Source organism: Vombatus ursinus, unplaced genomic scaffold (assembly GCF_900497805.2).
Source record: "Vombatus ursinus unplaced genomic scaffold, bare-nosed wombat genome assembly UNPS02014859.1, whole genome shotgun sequence".
Taxonomy (NCBI): Eukaryota; Metazoa; Chordata; class Mammalia; order Diprotodontia; family Vombatidae; genus Vombatus; species Vombatus ursinus.
The window spans coordinates 1,079,141-1,097,032 of NW_020954637.1; positions in this window are offsets into that span (position 1 = coordinate 1,079,141).

Here is a 17,892-nt window from a genome sequence, read left to right on the forward strand (position 1 = left end):
GTCCAGACAGATTAATGAACCTGCCCACAGCTACCTATGAAGTCGACAGGAGGGCCAGACTTTGAACCCAGGTCTTCTGACTTGATGTCTAGGGCTCTTTCCACTGCCCCATAGCCCAGGCTTGCTCCTCCTCAGGGCTGAATAGTCCTGAGTTAGTTGATTGTGGAAAATTATCCTATCGCATCCTTCCGAAACTCAAAGATGTGACTCAGAGGTGATAAGTTCTTACTTCTTCCTACTCCCCATGGGCTATTATGCAAGCCTGGGTCAGGCAGTGCGTTGGAGGGGACCAGCCTTCCAAGGCGTGGTCTCTTAAAGCCTGCTGAAAAGATTGCCACAGTGAAGAACCACTTTGGAGCCAGGGAAGCTGCCCACAGAAAAGTGAGGAAAAAACCCCCAGCCAAGCCCTCCCATCTTAACCGCGCTTTCTTGCTCACCCAAAGCCCTCCATGCAACGGCCCTCTGAGGCAGGCTATGCAAAGATGATTACCCTCATTTTGCAGGTGAAGTGACTAGCCCGTTGTCACACAGTGAGCACGTGCCAGAGATTGGCAGTCATGCCCAGTGGGGGAAGGAAGTCGGGATGCCAGATATCAAACTATGCAAGGGCAGAGATTATCTATGGGTATCTAGCCCGATGAAAGCTTCCTGGCTTTATATTCAAGTAACAACAACCACCCACATTTCTCTAGTGAAGCTCTCAGTGACTTCCTCACATGACTTTGTATTATTATTATCATCATTTTCCAAATGAAGAAATTGTTGGCTCAGAATAGGAAAGCTGCCCACGGTAACAGAGTTAGGATTTGAACCCCCATCTAGGGCTCTTTCCCCCACACCCCTGTCTCCTCAAGCAAGCACAGCCCCTTCCCTCCCTTCCTCCCTCCTCCTCCCACCCAATTCTCCTTTTCTTTCCTTTTATTTTCCCAAGAAACTTCCAGGTGATGTTGTCTCTTGCCCCAGGTGAAATTCGAGATCTGTCATTAAAAATTACAGGGACTGTCAAACAGCTGTCATCTGTGACACAGAGAGAAAAAAGAAAGGTCTAGGGCAGGGTGGTCTCCCAGGGAACCTCTCTCTACTCACAGTTGGCTTCCAACCAATACCTCCCCGGGAGTCTCGGGCTAACTGGGCTCCCAGCCCCCATCTGGTCTCCTCTGCGCTGGATTTGGATGCCGCAAAACAGCCTGGTCCTTTCTCTAAGCAGCTTATTGTGATGTCTGGGAGGGCCTTCCTGAACAAACAGGCTGGCCTGGGCTTGCAGCAAGACAAGGAGAGGAGTAGGGGAAGGCTGGCTTGGAAATTTCAAAAAAAAACTGAGGTTGGAGACTCAGTTCTGTTACTTATTGGCTGTAAAGTGAGCGAATGAAAAAGCATTTAGTAAGTGTTTATTGTGTACCCTACGTATCAGGGCGATTGGGCTAGATGGTCTCTAATATCCCTTATAGCTCTGACATTTCATGTTCTAAGGTCTCTTTTAGCTATCACATTTTATGTTCTAAGGCTTCTCCCAACTCTCACATTCTATTGTTCTAAGATCCCTCTTGACTCTGACATCCCAGGTTCCAGGTCCCTTTCAGCTCTAACATCCTGTACTCTAAGGCCCCTCCCAGCTCTAACATTTTTTTTAAAATTTATTTATTTTTAGTTTTCAACATTCACTTTTATAAGATTTTTAGTTCTAAATTTTCCCTCCCTCCCTTTTCCCCTCCCCAAGATGGCATGCAATCTGATATAGGCTATACATGTACAATCATATTAAACATATTTCCACATTACTCATGTTGTGAAAGAAGAATCAGAACCGAAGGGGAAAGAACATGAGAAAGGAAAAAAAAGAGAGAAAATAGTGTGCTTTGATCTGCATTCAGACTCCATAGTTTTCTCTCTGGATGTGGATAGCATTTTCCATCATGAGTTTTTTGGAATTGTCTTGCATTATTGCATTGCTGAGAGGAGCTAAGTCTGTCAAAGTTAGTCATCGCACAACGTGGCTGTTACTGTGTAGAGTGTTCTCCTGGTTCTGCTCACTTTACTCAGCATCAGTTCATATAAGTCTTTCCAGGTTTTTCTGAAGTCTTCCTGCTCATCATTTCTTATAGCATAATAGTATTCCATTACATTTCATATACCACAGCTCATTTAACCATTCCTCAATTGATGGGCCTCAATTTCCAATTCTTTGCCACCACAAAAAGATCAGCTCTGACATTCTGTGTTCTAAGGTTCTTTCTGCTCTAACATTCTCTGTTCTAAGCCCCTCCACCCCCATGTACACACATACTCTGTGTTCTAAGAGTCCTCCCAGCTCTGACATTCTATGTTCTAAGGGCCCTCCCAGATCTGACACTCTGTGTTCTAAGGGTCCTCCCAGTTCTGACATTCTTTGCTTCCGAACATCAGCTGGTAACATTTTGTGTAACTGGTCTCTTTCCAGGAACCTTGCTTGTATTGAATGTTTGGCTCTGCAGGACTCAGATGATGCCTTTCTTGTTAAGCCCTCTGGAAACGTCTTTGGTTCCACCCCTTGAGAGATACCAAATAGTCAGCCTCCCATGACAGAAGGGGAAATCCAGAAGTTTGTTGGCCACGCCAGGCCAGAGCTGCCAACTCTTGCTAAGTGCCCCTGTAGGCTGTTTGCTTCTAATACTTGTGGCTTTGAAGGAGCCCGATTGCCTGGGCTGGGTGACTTTTGACTAGGGATGATAATAAAAACCTAGCTCCCACTGCTTTGGCAACATGCTTTCCTCCCAATATCCTACAGAGGAGTGAATTGTGGCAATAGAATTATCCTCAACAGATTCCCTGTTGTTTGTGTTCTTAATTTCATTAAGAATTGCTGTGTGCTAGCTATGTGACCCTGGGCAAGTCACTTAACCCCATTGCCTAGCCAAAAACAACAACATCAACAAAAGAATTGCTGTGTGACCATAGGGAAGATGCTTAACCTTTCAGTGCTCCAGATAACTGAGGGCAGGGAGTTTCTGCATCAGGTGATTTCATCTCCATAGATGAACTCATAGGTCTGGACCTAACATCAACAACAATGACAATTCTGATAGATATTCACAGCTTGCATGATAAGCAGGTTAAAAACACACAGATATTCTTGGGGAACAAACAAATGTCACTTCCCAAAACAACAGGAAAGACTGACCATAGATAGGTACATGTATCCCCTGGGCCAGTCAAACGTAACTCATACTGGTTTCCTATGAACCCAATCAGAGTGTGGAACCAAAAGGCCTCCCCATGGGCAGCATCCACAAAAACTCAAAAATGAAGCATTAAACAAATGAGGGAGTCACAATGGATTTGTTTACAGAAATGGAGGTGTTGATGACAGGGCTACATGATCAGTGTACTGCTGCCAGAAATTAGAGAAGTCCAGGCACCTGTTTGATCAATACAGATTATGCAAGGAAACCATAGAAATGGTGCAATATAGCATAGCAGGTTACAAAAATTCATCACCTACTGAATGCCTAGAAAGACTCAATCAAGCTAGATACCAGGGACTGGCTGTCCTTCATACACATGGTGAAAAATCCACATGCAAACTCCCCCAAATCCTGAAGAATTCAGTAAGTTAACTATATCTGAACCACAGCATTATCATAGACAGCACTGTTGACACCAATAACTTGGACATAACTCCAAGTGACTCATAAAAATGTAATATTTCTAGTAAATATTTTCATGCAAATCACTCATACCCTCCAAACTACATGGAATCGGTCAGTCAATTGATAGATCACTCAATAAGTATTTATTAAATACCTATTGTGCTCCTAATAAATAAAATTAAATACACCTTATGTTCCAAGGGGCAGCTAGGCGGCACAGTGGATAGAGCTATGCGACGCTGGGCAAGTCACTGAACCCTGTTTGCCTCATCTGCAAAAACAAGCTGGAGAAGAAAATGGCAAGCCACTCCAGTATCTTTGCCAAGAAAAACCCAAATGGGGTTAGGAAGAGTCATACACAACTGAAAAAATGACTAAACCACATTATGTTCCAGGCACTGTGTTAAGCTCTGGGGATATGAAGACAAGAATTAGAGTCCCTGCCCTTAAGGGGCTTATGTTCTACCATAGATAGCTACATACAAAATGAAAACAAGGTAGTTGTGGGGGAGGGGTTGGTGGCACTAATCATTGAGTGAATCGGGAAAGGTTTCATAGACAAGATGACACTTGAGTTATTGATTCCAAAAGGCAGAAATGAGGAGAGAGAGCATTCCAAGCCTAGAGAACAGCCAGTGCAAAGGCGCTGTGTGTGGGACAATTGATGAGTGTACCTGAATTGTAGAGCATTGTGGATGAAGTGATGCACAAGAAAACTGGAAAGGTAGGACTGGACCAAGTTTAGAAGAACTTTAAATCTCAACATTTGGCCTTTGGCTAGGTGTTAGCCCAAGGAGGACAAGGGAGTAAAGAATTCAAGAGGAGTGGAAAGTGTAGTATTGAACTGGTTCACTGAGACATGGAGATTGAGAAAAGAGAGTAGCACCAGAGTAGGGATGCTGGCCTGGGAGAGTCTAAGAGGTGGAGGGATTAGAAGTCAGGCTGAGGACAAAGATACTGGAGTGATTTGCCATTTCCTTCTCCAGCTCATTTTACAGATGAGGAAACTGAGGCAGACAAGGTTAAGTGATTTTCCTAGAATCACACAGCTAATAAGGGTCTGAGGACGCATTCGAACTCATGTCTTCCTGACTCCAGGCCCAGCACCACCTAGCAGATTATGATCAGATAAAGCAATTTCAAAGTTCTTGATCATGGAAGTGGCCAAAGCGGAGAGTTCCCTACACATCATATATTCCCCATACAAATGAAATTAAAAGTCTAGACCTAACAACAACAACAATAGTGATTAGATATATGATGGATGACGGCCAAACCAAAGGTGTGACTATCCCAGAAGAGGTCATGGAAATGGAATAGGTTGGGAGGTTAGGGTGCTTGAGGAAATGTCAACATGTCTATTGAAGACTCTTGGTCTAGGGAAAGGCATGGGAGGGCAGAGGGAGACAGTGAGTCAGACACTGAACTCAGTGAGAAAGGAGGGAGGCCATCCTGGGGCCTAGAGAAAACAGCCACCAGGATCTGCATTAAGTGACAAATTTAGATAAGATCAGCCTCAAAGGAGGAAAAGTTATTAACTAGGGGTAGTAGAAGAAAAGCTTGGAAGTGGCAATAGGGACCACAAATTGTGTCAATTCCCCTTCTGGGACAAGTGAGTCAGGAGGTATGAGAGAAGGTACATGCAGTGTTGGAAATGATGGTCATAGATATGAAGAGTCATGATCCATGTCTCAGTGAAAGCCAGATGATGGAAGGAGCACGAGGAGAAGAGGTATAATAGGAAGGAAAGTTCATAGAAAGGGAATTCCAGAGAGCACAGTGGAAGAGGCAGACAGATAGGGAGTGTGACATTGTTGGAGATCAACGGGGATGAGAGTGGGCACCAGGGCTCACAGAGAGGCCAGAAGTAAGTCTGGTGGTTTAGGGAGCACTGAAATTCCCAAGGTTTGGGGTTCAGAATCTTGGGCTATCTCCATCAGGGTCTGGGGGGAGATGATAGTCAAGGTGGTGGTGGTCAAACTTACCATCTTTCCCCCAGGGTGCCTGGCAGCTTCAGCTACAAGATGATGAGGATGATATTAAATCATCATTTTTTTTCTTTTTTAATCATAATACAGTTAAAATATCAGAACTCTATTTGGAGATTTTCTTCCTATTTTGTGCAGGTGAGTCACCCACACCTAGAATGCTTTCCTTCCTCATCTCCACCTCTGGCAATACCTAGTTCTCTTAAAGACTGTGATGTAATGCTGCCTCTTGTAAAAGTCCCTTACTCATTCTCCCTAATTGTTAATGCTCCACCTTCTTCCCCAAAATGACTTTGTATTTATTTTACACATATTTACTTAACTGTGCACAAGTTTTTTATCCCAAGTATAATACAAGCTCCTAAGAAAGGCACTGTTTTGTTTTGTTTTTCTCCTGTACCCCCAGGATACTTCAAATATTTGCTGAATTGAATTAATCGATATATCACTCAATCAATCAATATTTATTAAACGTATATGGTACTGGCTAAGAAATAGAGTGGTGGATCAGTGGAATAGATTAGGTATACAAGACACAGTAGTAAATAAATGATCATAGCAACCTAGTGTTTGATAAACCCAAAGACCCCAGCCTCTAGGATAAGAACTCACTATTTGACAAAAACTACTGGGAAAACTGGAAAAGAATATGGCAGAAACTAGGTATAAACCAACATCTTACATGGTATACCAAGATGAGGTCGAAATGGGTACATGATTTAGACATAAAGGGTGATACCATAAGCAAATTAGGAGAACAAGGAATAGTTTACCAGTCAGATCTATGGAGAAGGGAAGAATTTAGGACCAAACAAGAGATAGAGAGCATTATAAAATGTAAAATAGATAATTTTGATTATACTAAATTTTAAAAGGCTTTGCACGAACAAAACCAATGTAACCAAGATTAGAAAGAAAGTAGAAAGCTGGCAAACAATTTTTTACAGCAAATATCTCTGATAAAGGTCTCGTTTCTCAAATATATAGAGAACTGAGTCAAATTTGTAAGAATACAAGTTATTCCCCAATTGATAAATGGTAAAAGAATATGAACAGGCAGTTTTCAGATGAAGAAATCAAAGCTATCTATAGTCATATGAACAAATGCTCTACATCACTTTTAGTTAGATAAATGCAAATTAAAACAACTCTGAGGTACAACCTTACATCTATCAGATTGGCTAATATTATGGAAAAGGAAAATGATAAATGTTGGAGAGGGTGTGGGAAAATTGGGACACTAATGCACTGTTGGTGGAGTTATGAACTGATTCAACCATTCTGGAGAGAAATTTGGAACTATGCCCAAAGGGCAACCAAACTGTGCCTACCCTTTGATCCAACAAGCTGTGGTATATGAATGTAGTGGAATACTATTGTGCAATAATAAATGATGAGCAGGCAGATTTCAGAAAAACCTGGACTTAGTGAAATGAGCAGAATGAGGAGAACACTGTACTCAGTAACAGCAACTTGTATGTTGATCAACTATGATAGACTTAGTTCTTCTCAGCAACATAACGATCTAAGACAATTACAAAGACTCATGATGGAAAATGTTGTCTACATCCAGGGAAAGAACTGATGGATTCTGCATACAGATCAAAACATCTTATTTTCACTTTTATTTTTTTCATAGCTTCTTCCTTTTGATCTGTTTCTTCTTTCACAACATAACTAATATGGAAATGTTTTACATGATTGCACATATATAAGCTATATCAAATTGCTTACCATTTTAGGAAGAGGGCAAAGGAACGAGAACAATTTGGAACTCAAAATTTTGTAAAAATGAATGTTAAAAATTGTTCTTACATATAATTGGAAAAAATACTATTAAAAGATTTATTAAGCACCTACTATGTGCCAGATATGGTGCTAAAAACTGGGGATATAAAAAGAAGCAAAAGATAGTCCCTGCCATCAAGGAACTTACAACGGGGGAGATAATATGCAAACATATGTGTATGTGTGTGTATAAATATAAACTTACACACATATACACACATACAAAGCAAGCTATAAACAAGATAAATAGGAAATGATTAACAGCAGGAAGGCACCAGAATTAAGAAAGATTAAGCAAAGTTTCCTACAGAAGGTGGAATTGTAGTCAAGATTTAAAGAAAACAGGGGAGGTCAGTAGTTAGAGAGGAAGAGGGAGAGGATTCCAGGCATGGGCAACAGCCACAGAAAATGCTCAAAGCCAAGAGATAGGGCAGCTTGTTTGAGGAACAGGCAAGTGGCCAATGTCAGTGGATCAAAGAATATGTACTGGGGAGGAAGGTGTAAGGAGACTGGAAAGGTAGGAGGGGGCTGGGTTAGGAAGGGCTTTGAATGCCAAACAGAGCATTTTGTATTTGATCCTGGAGGTAATAGGGATCCTCTGGAGTTTATTGAATAGAGGGGTAACATAGTTGGACCTGAACTTCAAGAAAATCACTTTAGTGGCTGAATGGAGGATGGATTGAAGTGGGGAGAGACTTAAGTCAGGCAGACCCACCAGCAGCTATTGCAATAGTTCAGGTGTGAGGTGATGAGGGTTCATACTGGGGTGTGTGTACGGGGAGAGAGTGTTCAAGAAGAAAAGGGAGCATATTCAAGAGAGGTTGTAAAGGTGAAATCAACAGGCTTTGGCAACAGCCTGGATATGGGGGTGAGAGATTGTGAGGGTCCAGAATGATTCCTGGAGTCTGAGATACCGGGGGGATGGTGGTGCCCTCTTCGGTAATAAGTAAGGTAGGAGAGGGGAGGTTTAGGAGGAAAGAGAATGAGTTCTGCTTCAGACATAAGTTTAAGATGTCTACACTGGATATTCAGTTTGAAACATCAGAAAAGCAGTTGGAGATGTGAGATTGAAGGTTAGCAGAGAGGTTGGGACAGGATAAGGTAGATTTGAGAATCATTAGCATAGAGATAGTAAATAAATCCATGGGAGCTGATGAGATCATTAAATGAGGCAGTATAGAGGGAGAAGAAAAGAGGGCCCAGGACAGAGCCCTGAGGGATACCTATGGCTAGAGGGTGGAATCTGGAGGAGGATCCAGCAAAGGAGACAGAGAAGGAGCAGTCAGGGAGGTAAGGAGGAGAACCAGGAGAGAGTGATGTCCCAAAAAACTAGAGAGAAGAGAGTAACAAGGAAGAGAGAGTGATAAATAGCATCTAAGGTTATGGAGAGGCTGAGGAGAATGAAGACCAAGAAAAGGCCATTGGATTTGGGAACTAAGAATCATTAATAACTTCGGAGAAAGCAGTTTTGATGGAAGGATGAGATTAAAATTGTAAGGAGTTAATAAGAGAGTGAGAGGAGAGAAAGTGGAGGCTAACCCTTTCAAAGAGTTTAACCACAAAGGGCAGGAGAAATACAGAATGATAATTAGTGGGGATGGAAGGATCAAGTGAAGGGTTTTTCAGGATGGAGAAGACATGGACATGTTTTTAGGTAGTAGGTAATGAGCCAGTAGAGAGGGAAAGATTGAAAATAAGTGACAGCGTGGGGATAACAGAGAATATGATCTGTTGGAGGAGATGGGTTGGAATGGGATCAATTGAACAAGTAGAGAAGCTAGGTTAGCCTTGGTAAGGAGTAAGGTCACTTTTTCATCTGAAGCAGGGTGAAGGAATAGACTAGCAGAAGACGCCTGAGTGATAGGAGATGGGGAGAGGAGGGAGCTTATAGCTAATGTCCCCAGTTTTCTGTACAATATGAGGCAAGGTTCTCAGCTTGAGAGAATGGGGGAAGGGGGAGCCATGATAGGCTGAGAAGGGATGAAAAGGTTTGGAAGAGCCTCTGGGGAGAATGGGAGAGTGAGGTCATTAGGGAAGTATAGTAGGATTGCCTAGCAGCAGTGAGGGCCCAATTCTCTACAATCCCCCTACTTTGGGGACTCATCATTTGGATGCTTGAAGCTTGAAGAGGGTCCCTTCACATCAAGTTGCTGAAGGAAAAGACTCGAGTGGGTAGTCTTTATCGTGTCCCTGTTCCCAGCTTGTTAATCTAGAGACTTTGGATAATTGCCCCTCGGGTGAGATCCAGGACCTTCTCTACTGGTTGAGCTGAGATATCTGGCTCCCAATGGGAAAGCTCTCATCACTGTACTGTCTGGTACATGTTCTCCCATGCATACCTTTCCTGATTTCTGTTTTGCCGATGATTTGGATAATTCATTTGTCCTTTGCTATGTGCGTTCATCATAGAACTGGTATTAGGTGGAGAAGGGATCAAGCCTCGGATATAAGAACCTGGGGTCCCCTTGCCCCACAAAAGGACAAAATAACAAAGCAACAAAAGTTAGCAATCATATACTGTAGACAAACAGGATTTAATCTATCAGATAGATATATTTCTAGCCAGCTATCCCCTTTCTCTGAGAAGAGCAGAGTGCTGACCTCCAACCCCAACCTCCTGCTTCCCCTTCTGGCAGGAATGAAAGTCTCCCTTGGAGAAGGATGGGGAGAGAAGAGGCTAGAGATGTCTGCTCTGTCTCCCAAGAAGTCACACATAACAACACAGGTGAGTCTTTCTACACACAGGCTACGTGGAGCCCACTCTCTCAACCAGTGTGTGTGTGTGTGTGTGTGTGTGTGTGTGTGTGTGTGTGCATGCACATATACACATATATACATACACATGCACACATAGACACACACATATATGAGTGTATGAATATATATTCTGCACCGATGAAATAACAGCAACCCAAGGAAGTTGGGTTATTCTAAGATTCTATGTTCCAATTTTCCCTCTGGTACTAACATCATGTATTTTAAGGTCCCTGTCACTTTTAAGGTCTGTGTTCCAAAGTGCCTTCTAGCTCTGGCTTCTATGTTCTACAGTCCCTTCCAGCTCAGACATACTATGTAAAGGTCCTTCTCAGCTCTGACATTCTGTGTTCTAAGGGCCCTCCCAGCTCTGACATTCTATGTTTCAAGGACCTTTCCAGCTCTGATATTTCTTATCCTAAGGGTCCTCCCAGCAAAACATTCTAAGGTTCCTTCTGGTTCTATAAATTCAGAATTCTCTGGCTATGATTTTGGTGGGAAAGGGAGCTCATGTTTAAGGTGGGAGATGAATGCTCTGGGAAGCTTCAGGCATAAAGAACAAAGATTTTTAAATGACACATTCTTGTCTCTGAGCCAGTTTTGAAAGGTAAAGACAAGGCAAAGAAAATCCCTTGGGGGAGGAGAGGAGGGGGCGGGCAGGTAGAAAGGTGTGGCTTTTGCCCTCCCAGTGAGGCTGCCTGGGTTAAAAACTCCTTTATTTGCATTGCCAAACTGGAACGCTTTCCTGAAATGCAGAAGAGGAGCCTGGAGCTGTTTGCTGAGGGAGCCCAGATGGGGCCAGAGCCCGCTGTGAAGGCCAAAGAAACAGGAGGACCTGTTTCTGGAAGGAAGTCCACGTCCAAGTCAGGGCCTCCCCTTGGCCATACTGATTCTTGGGGAAATCGGCATCCAGATCTCTAGAGGCAGGACAGGACTGGCCTATGGTGGAACACCTCTGGAGCTACGTGACTCTGTGGAGGTTTGGTTTAATATCCAGCCTCCCCTTCTGCATTGCCCTCCAGCCCCAATTCCAAAGCCCTGGTCCTGGTGCTACCCTAAAATCAGACTATTCAAGGCAGAGGGAGCCTTAGCATACAAAATATCAAAGCAAGGAGGGACCTTAGAACAGAGACTGTCAGATCTGAGAGGGCCTGTTAGAACACAGAATATCAGAGCTTTTAGGGTCCTTAGAATGGAGAACATAATTGTTGGAAAGGCCCTAAGAAGTCAGAACTGGGAGGGTCCTTAGAACACAGAAAGAGCTGGGAGGGCCCTTAGAACACAGGATGTCAGAGCTGGGAGGGCTCTTAGAACATAGAATGTGAGAGTTGGGAAGGCCCTTAGAACTCAGAATGTGAAAATCAGAAAGAACCTTAGAATGTCAGTCAGTACAAAAGCTGGGAGTGTTCTAGACCACACAGCTATGAAGTGTTGAGGTGGTATATTGAATCAGGTTTCTCCTGGCTTCAAGTCTGGTGCTCTGCCCACTACACCACACTGTCTCTTGGCCTTTTCAGCAGGCTGGAATGAGCCCACTGCTCCCACAAACTCTGCAGGCGGGGCCTTCAAGAGGTCAGGTCACCTCCACGCCACGGAGGAAGCATTCTATGAGGGCTTCATGGAAGCACAAGCTATCACGAGGACAGTTTTGTTGCTGTCTTCATTCATACCCCCAATGCCTAGCACAGTGCATGGCACACAGGGGCATTTGATAATGGCTTCTTTAACTGAATTGAACGAAATCAATTCCAAATCCCAGGGAGAATTGTACTCTGTCGGCTTCCTCCTCCTCATTCCTATTCATAGTTCTCATAGTTAGTTGATGTCCATTCTGGAAGAGGACCAAAATGACATCACTATGTTGGATTCAATGTACAGTGTTATGGTACTGATAAGTATCAGTCAATCAACTAGCACTTTTAAAGTGCCTACTATGTACCAGGCACTGTGCTGGGTGCTTTGGATTCATGCCTCTGGGCATTCTCAGTCACTATCGCTCCCATGCTTGGAATTCACTCTCTCCTGGTCTTCACCTCCCAGAATCCTGTTTTCCTTCAGCTTCGCACCTCCTCCAAGAAGCCCTTCCTGATCTCCCCCCACCCCAGTTGTTAGTGGTCTTTCTCCCCTCTCGAATTACTTAGTGGTTATTTATCTGTCTGCATGCTGTTGCCCCCACATACAACGTAAGCTCTCTGAAGGACTATTCCAGGCCTTTGTCTGGTTGTCTCTTTCTTTAAAGCAAAGCTCAGGAATGGCCTTCTATATACAATCTTTCCTGATTCCTCAATTTGCTAATGTCCTCCTTCCCCCAAAGACCTTGCATTCAGTTACCTTATACAGACTTGTATTTATTCACACTACATATACGCTGTGTATATTTTTATATGAAATTGTTGTCCATACCATTAGAGTATAAGCCCCTAGTGAGAAGAGACAGTTTCCTTCTTTGTACTTAGGTCCCCAGCACCCAGGACAGTGCCTTGACACACAGTAGGTATTTAAATATGTGGCTGATTTTTAGTAGGCACCTATTATGTATTTGTGGGCAAATAAAATGATTGGTGTACCGTTGGAAGGGATCTTAGAAGAGGTCTAGTCCAACTATCTCCTCTCAGATGAGGCAGCTGAGGCCCAGAGAGGTTAAGTGTGCTGCCCAGGTTTAGTGAGCAGCAGAGCTGGGTTTCCAGCTGAAGTCCTCTTACCCCCAGACTGCTGCTATTTCAATGATCCCACACTACTTGAATTGAACTCATCTACTAATTTCCTGTTTCAAAGTGCTTTTCATTCATTTTCATCTTGGATTTTCACAGAAGTCTTGTAAGACATGTAGGATACAGATGGGAAAAGAGTCTCAGGAAGAGATAAGTGACTTAGTCAATTAAGGGTCAGTGGTGGAGTCAGAAGCTGTGTCCAGGTGTCCCATTTTCTTTCTACTATTCTCCCTATGAAAGTGGGGAGAGGGGGCAAGGAGAGGACAATGTGTGACCCAAAGAAATAAATATCTAATAATGGAATTCCTGGCAATAGGGCACCTGGGCCAAAGAGATTTGAAACAGTAGGTCAAGAGAAAGACCTTCAATTCCCACCATGTATGTTAGGAGCTAGCTACATGAAAACTGGCAACAGCTAGACAGCCAAGGAATCCTCTGGGATGTCTTTCAGCCCTAAGGAGCCTTATTCTCTACTCAGATCGGGAAAGACCCCTAGATCTGCTGTCTGGGTCTCATACCATGTGTCCACATTCCAGGATGGATCTATGGGTTCACAGGATTTCATCTATTCAAACACTTTAATTTTACAGAAAAGGAAACTGAGGCACAGGGAGATTATGTGCCTTGCCCAAGAGGACACAGGTAGTAAATAATAGTCAGAATTTGAACCCAAGTCATGTGACTCCAAAGCCAGTATTGCACCATATATTGAATCGTTGAGTGCTGGGTTCAGACCTTCTAACTACTAGCTTTGTAATTTGGGAGGGAAAGGGGAGTAAGTCACTTCCTCCCTCTGTAAGTCTCAATTTCTCCATCTGTAAAATTAGGTGTTCGGATTAGTTATCTATAAATTCCTTTCCAACTCTAAATCCAGTGAATTGAATTAAAATAGAACTAGGGGTAGGTGGAGGTCTGATAGTTAAATTTTCAGTGTAAAAATTTATAACTCAAAAGTCATCAAAAGCTACAAATTGGAGCCTGATTTATGGTTTTGTGGATTGTTTAGGCTTAAGAAAGGGATGGAGAAAATGGTAATAATACAGATTAAACTTTAAAGTGTGTCCATGCAGGAGAAGACTTTTGAAAGTCCCTTGGACAGCAAGGAGATCAAATCAGTCAATACTTAAAGAAATTAATTCAGGTTATTCTTTGGAAGGACAAATGCTGAAGCTGAAGCTTAAATATTTTGGCCACACAATGAGAAAACAGGATTCATTGGAAAAGACCCTGATGTTGGGAACGATTGAAAGCAACAAAGAAAGGGGATGGCAGAGGATGAAGTAGATAGATAGGGTCATGGAAACAGCAAACATGAGCTTGGACAGCAGTGGAGAGATAGTGGGGGACAGAAGGGAGTGGCGTGCTGTGGTGCATGGGGTCCCGAAGAGTCAGACATGACTGAACACCAAAAAGTGGATAGCTTAGAAAGCTGGTTGTTAAACATTAGCCAGCACATCACTGGCATTGAATTGAATTAAAAGCAACAGGCTACTTTCCCCCCAAGAAAAAGCTACAATTAGAGGCTGGGAAAGCCACAGTGATTGAATCACAGCAGGAAATCAACCTCTGCCCCATTCAGAGAGCTCCTACCAGCCCCTGTAATCCCCAAAGGGCCTCCCTTGCCCTCAAGACTCAAGCCACACACACACACACACACACACACACACACCCACACACACACACACACACACCCACACACCCCCAAGAGAAAACCCTCCCTTTTATGAGGAGCCCTCCTTCCACCTGCTGTGAGGGTAGGGCTGTGCCCAGGGGCAGGGGCAGGGGCCAGCTACAGATTCCCACCACAGCACTTTCAAACGGTTTGATCACCCCATTTGTCTTAGCCTGGCCAGCCGCCCCTCTCCCATCCTGGAGTCTGTTTACAGGAGGGCTGGCAGGGCTCTCTCTGTAAACACGGGAGCAGGGGGCCTTGTGGGGGCTGGTACCGGCCCAGGGAAATGCAGTGAAGGGTAAAAGACCTGCCTCTGCAGCCGCTCGTTCAACCAGTATTTACTGAGTGCCTAATGGGTTCCCAGGTCTGCCCCTGCACAGGGGAAATTCAGGAGGAGGGGTGCAACTTGGGCTGGTAGAAAGGAAAGAGCCAACAGGTCTGTGTTCTAAACCCTATCTGCTAAAAACAAAACAAAAAACAAGAAATGACAGGATGGCCCCGATGATTATAAGCCTAAATTCCCTTCTCTATAAAATGAGGAAGACAGATTCATCAATTCCCCAAAGCCACCTCCAGCTCTAAAATTTGCTGTTCTAATTACCCCTGGAGCTCAGATGTTCTATGTTCTAGGGACTCTCCCAACTCCAACATTCTACGTTTTTTTTTTTAAGACTGCATTTCCCTGTGGAGCGGCCAGGCGGCCCAATGGATAGAGCACCAGCCCTGGATTCAGGAGGACCTGAGTTCAAATCCGGCCTCAGACACATAATACTCACTAGATGTGTGACCCTGGGCAAGTCACTTGACCCCATTGCCTAGCCACAAAAAAGAAAAAAAAAAAAGACTGTGTTTCCCTATGTCATGGAGTCTAAAAGCACAGGGGCCAGTTACGATCTGTCCCACTCTGATCAGCATGGGAGGCAGCTCCTCACCTGCTCCACCTCTGACCTGGGCAGGTTCACCTCTTCCTAGGCAGCCCTTAGGACACCCACCTCCTGCAGGATTCAGCCTATTGGTGCCTAACTTAGCGCAGATGCCTATCTGGCTTAGCCATTGTCCTTCAGAACTCCTGAGTTCAAGGGAGCCTCAGCCTCAGCCTTCCTGAAGCTGGGCTTCTAGTTATGGACCACCACTCCAGGTTTCTCCTCCTTCCAGCCAGGCTGACCTCTTTGCTCTTCTCTGTTCCTGACAGTCTACTCCCCTGCCTTTGTTCTCTACTCAGGCCTGAGTGATCACTGGGGCCACCTCCAATAGGTTTGCTGAGCTGATTGTTAAATTTTCAGCATGAGCATTTACGCCACAGAAATCATCAAATGCTACAAATCAGAGACTGATTTATGGTTTTGGTGATCGTCCAGATTTAGGAAAACAATGGAGAAAATGTTCATAGTGCTTGTTAAACTTAAAAGTGTGTCCTACAAAGAGCTGGACGTTAAACATCCACCTTCTTGTAACCCATAGCTCCCTTCAAGATTCAGTCCAAACCACCCCCCCTCCACCTTTGTAGTTGTCTATCTCCCTCTCCAAATACTTCATGTAGAAGTCATATGGATTTTATATTTTCTTCTGTGTATATGTTGTTTCTAGTCAGTAGAATGAAAGCACCAGGAGGGCAGGAACTCTTTTGGTTTCTTCCATTATATTCCTAGTGTCAAGCACAGTGCCAGCCTCACAGGGGGTGCTTGATAAATGCTTCTAGAATTTAAATGGATGGCACATCTGAGAGCAAAAGGCCATTCAAAAGAAGGACAGAATTCTGTGGTCTGAGCTCATGTTGAGATTGAGGCTCAGAGAAGATGGAGCATGAGGGTGACCAGGGCAGTCAAGGAAAGCTTCCTGGAAGAGGTGAGAGCAACAGGTGGGCCCTGAAGAAGGAGCGGTATTGGGTGGGGCAAGGGAAATTACATGAACTGAGGTAAAGAGGTGGAAGCAGGCTTGGGGTGCTCAGGGGAAAGTGAGGACACTGGGCAGACTAGAGCTGAGAATGGGAGAAGAGAAGGGCTGAACTGTGCAAGTCCTTGGAAGTACTGGCTGAGGAATCACAGAACCAGATTGCTAGAGCTGGGAGGGGCCTTAGAACATAGAATGTCAGAGCTGGGAGGGCCCTTAGAACACAGGATGTCAGAACTGGGAGGGGTCCTAGAACACAGGATGTCAGAGCTGGGAGGGCCCTTAGGACACAGAAGGTCAGAGCTGGGAGGGCCCTTAGAACACAGAATGTCAGAGCTGGGAGGGGCCCTAGAACACAGAATGTCAGAGCTGGGAGGGGCCCTAGAACACAGAAGGTCAGAGCTGGGAGGGGCCCTAGAACACAGAATGTCAGAGCTGGGAGGGGCCCTAGAACACAGAATGTCAAAGCTGGGAGGGCCCTTAGTACACAGAAGGTCAGAGCTGGGAGGTCCCTTAGAACCCAGGATGTCAGAGCTGGGAGGGCCCTTAGAACACAGGATGTCAGAGCTGGGAGGGCCCTTAGAACCCAGAATGTCAGAGCTGGGGGGGCCCTTAGGACACAGAATGTCAGAGCTGGGAGGGTCCTTAGAACATAGAATATCAGAGCTGGGACAGCTCTTAGAACACAGAATGTCAGAGTTAGAATAACCCTTAGAGACCATCCAGTCTAATCGTCTCATTTTTACAGAATAGGAAACAGAGGCTCAGAGAGAGGAAGACGTGAGATGAAAGTCACGCACTTAATTAGTGATTAAGCTAGTTCACGGGCAGCTAGGTGGCACAGTGGCTCAAGCACTGGGTCTGGAGTCAGGAAGACTCATCTTCCTGAGTTTAAATCTGGCCTCAGACACTAACTAGTGATGTGACCCTGGGCAAGTCACTTAACCCTGTTTGCCTCAGTTTCCTCATCTGTAAAATGAGCTGGAGAAGGAGATGGCAAATTACTCCAATACTTTGCTAAGAAAACCCAAATGGGGTCACAGAGACTCAGACAAAACTGAACAAGGAAAAACTAGTCCTTAAACTCAGGTCTCCTGACTTCTATCTCATTGCTCTGGTTTGCAAGACCATGCTGATGCTTATTAAGTAACTGACTGATTTGGTTCGTCTACTGTCTCTAAAACTAGACTGTCCTGAAACTATCTGGAACAAGTTAATGCTCCTTGTTACAGACAGCCAGGTCAGGAATCAGTAATTCCCCCCAAGCCACCAGTTCTGATGTCCACCCATCTTTCCAGGAGGAAAGGGCTGACAAAGGCAATCAGGTCATAAAGTGGATAGAATGTTCAATTTGGAGTCAGATGCTTTTTAACCTCTTTCAGCCTCAGTTTCTTTATCTGTAAAATGGGGATAATAATAGCACCTAACTCCCAGTGTTTACAGAAATATCAGCTATTTTCACT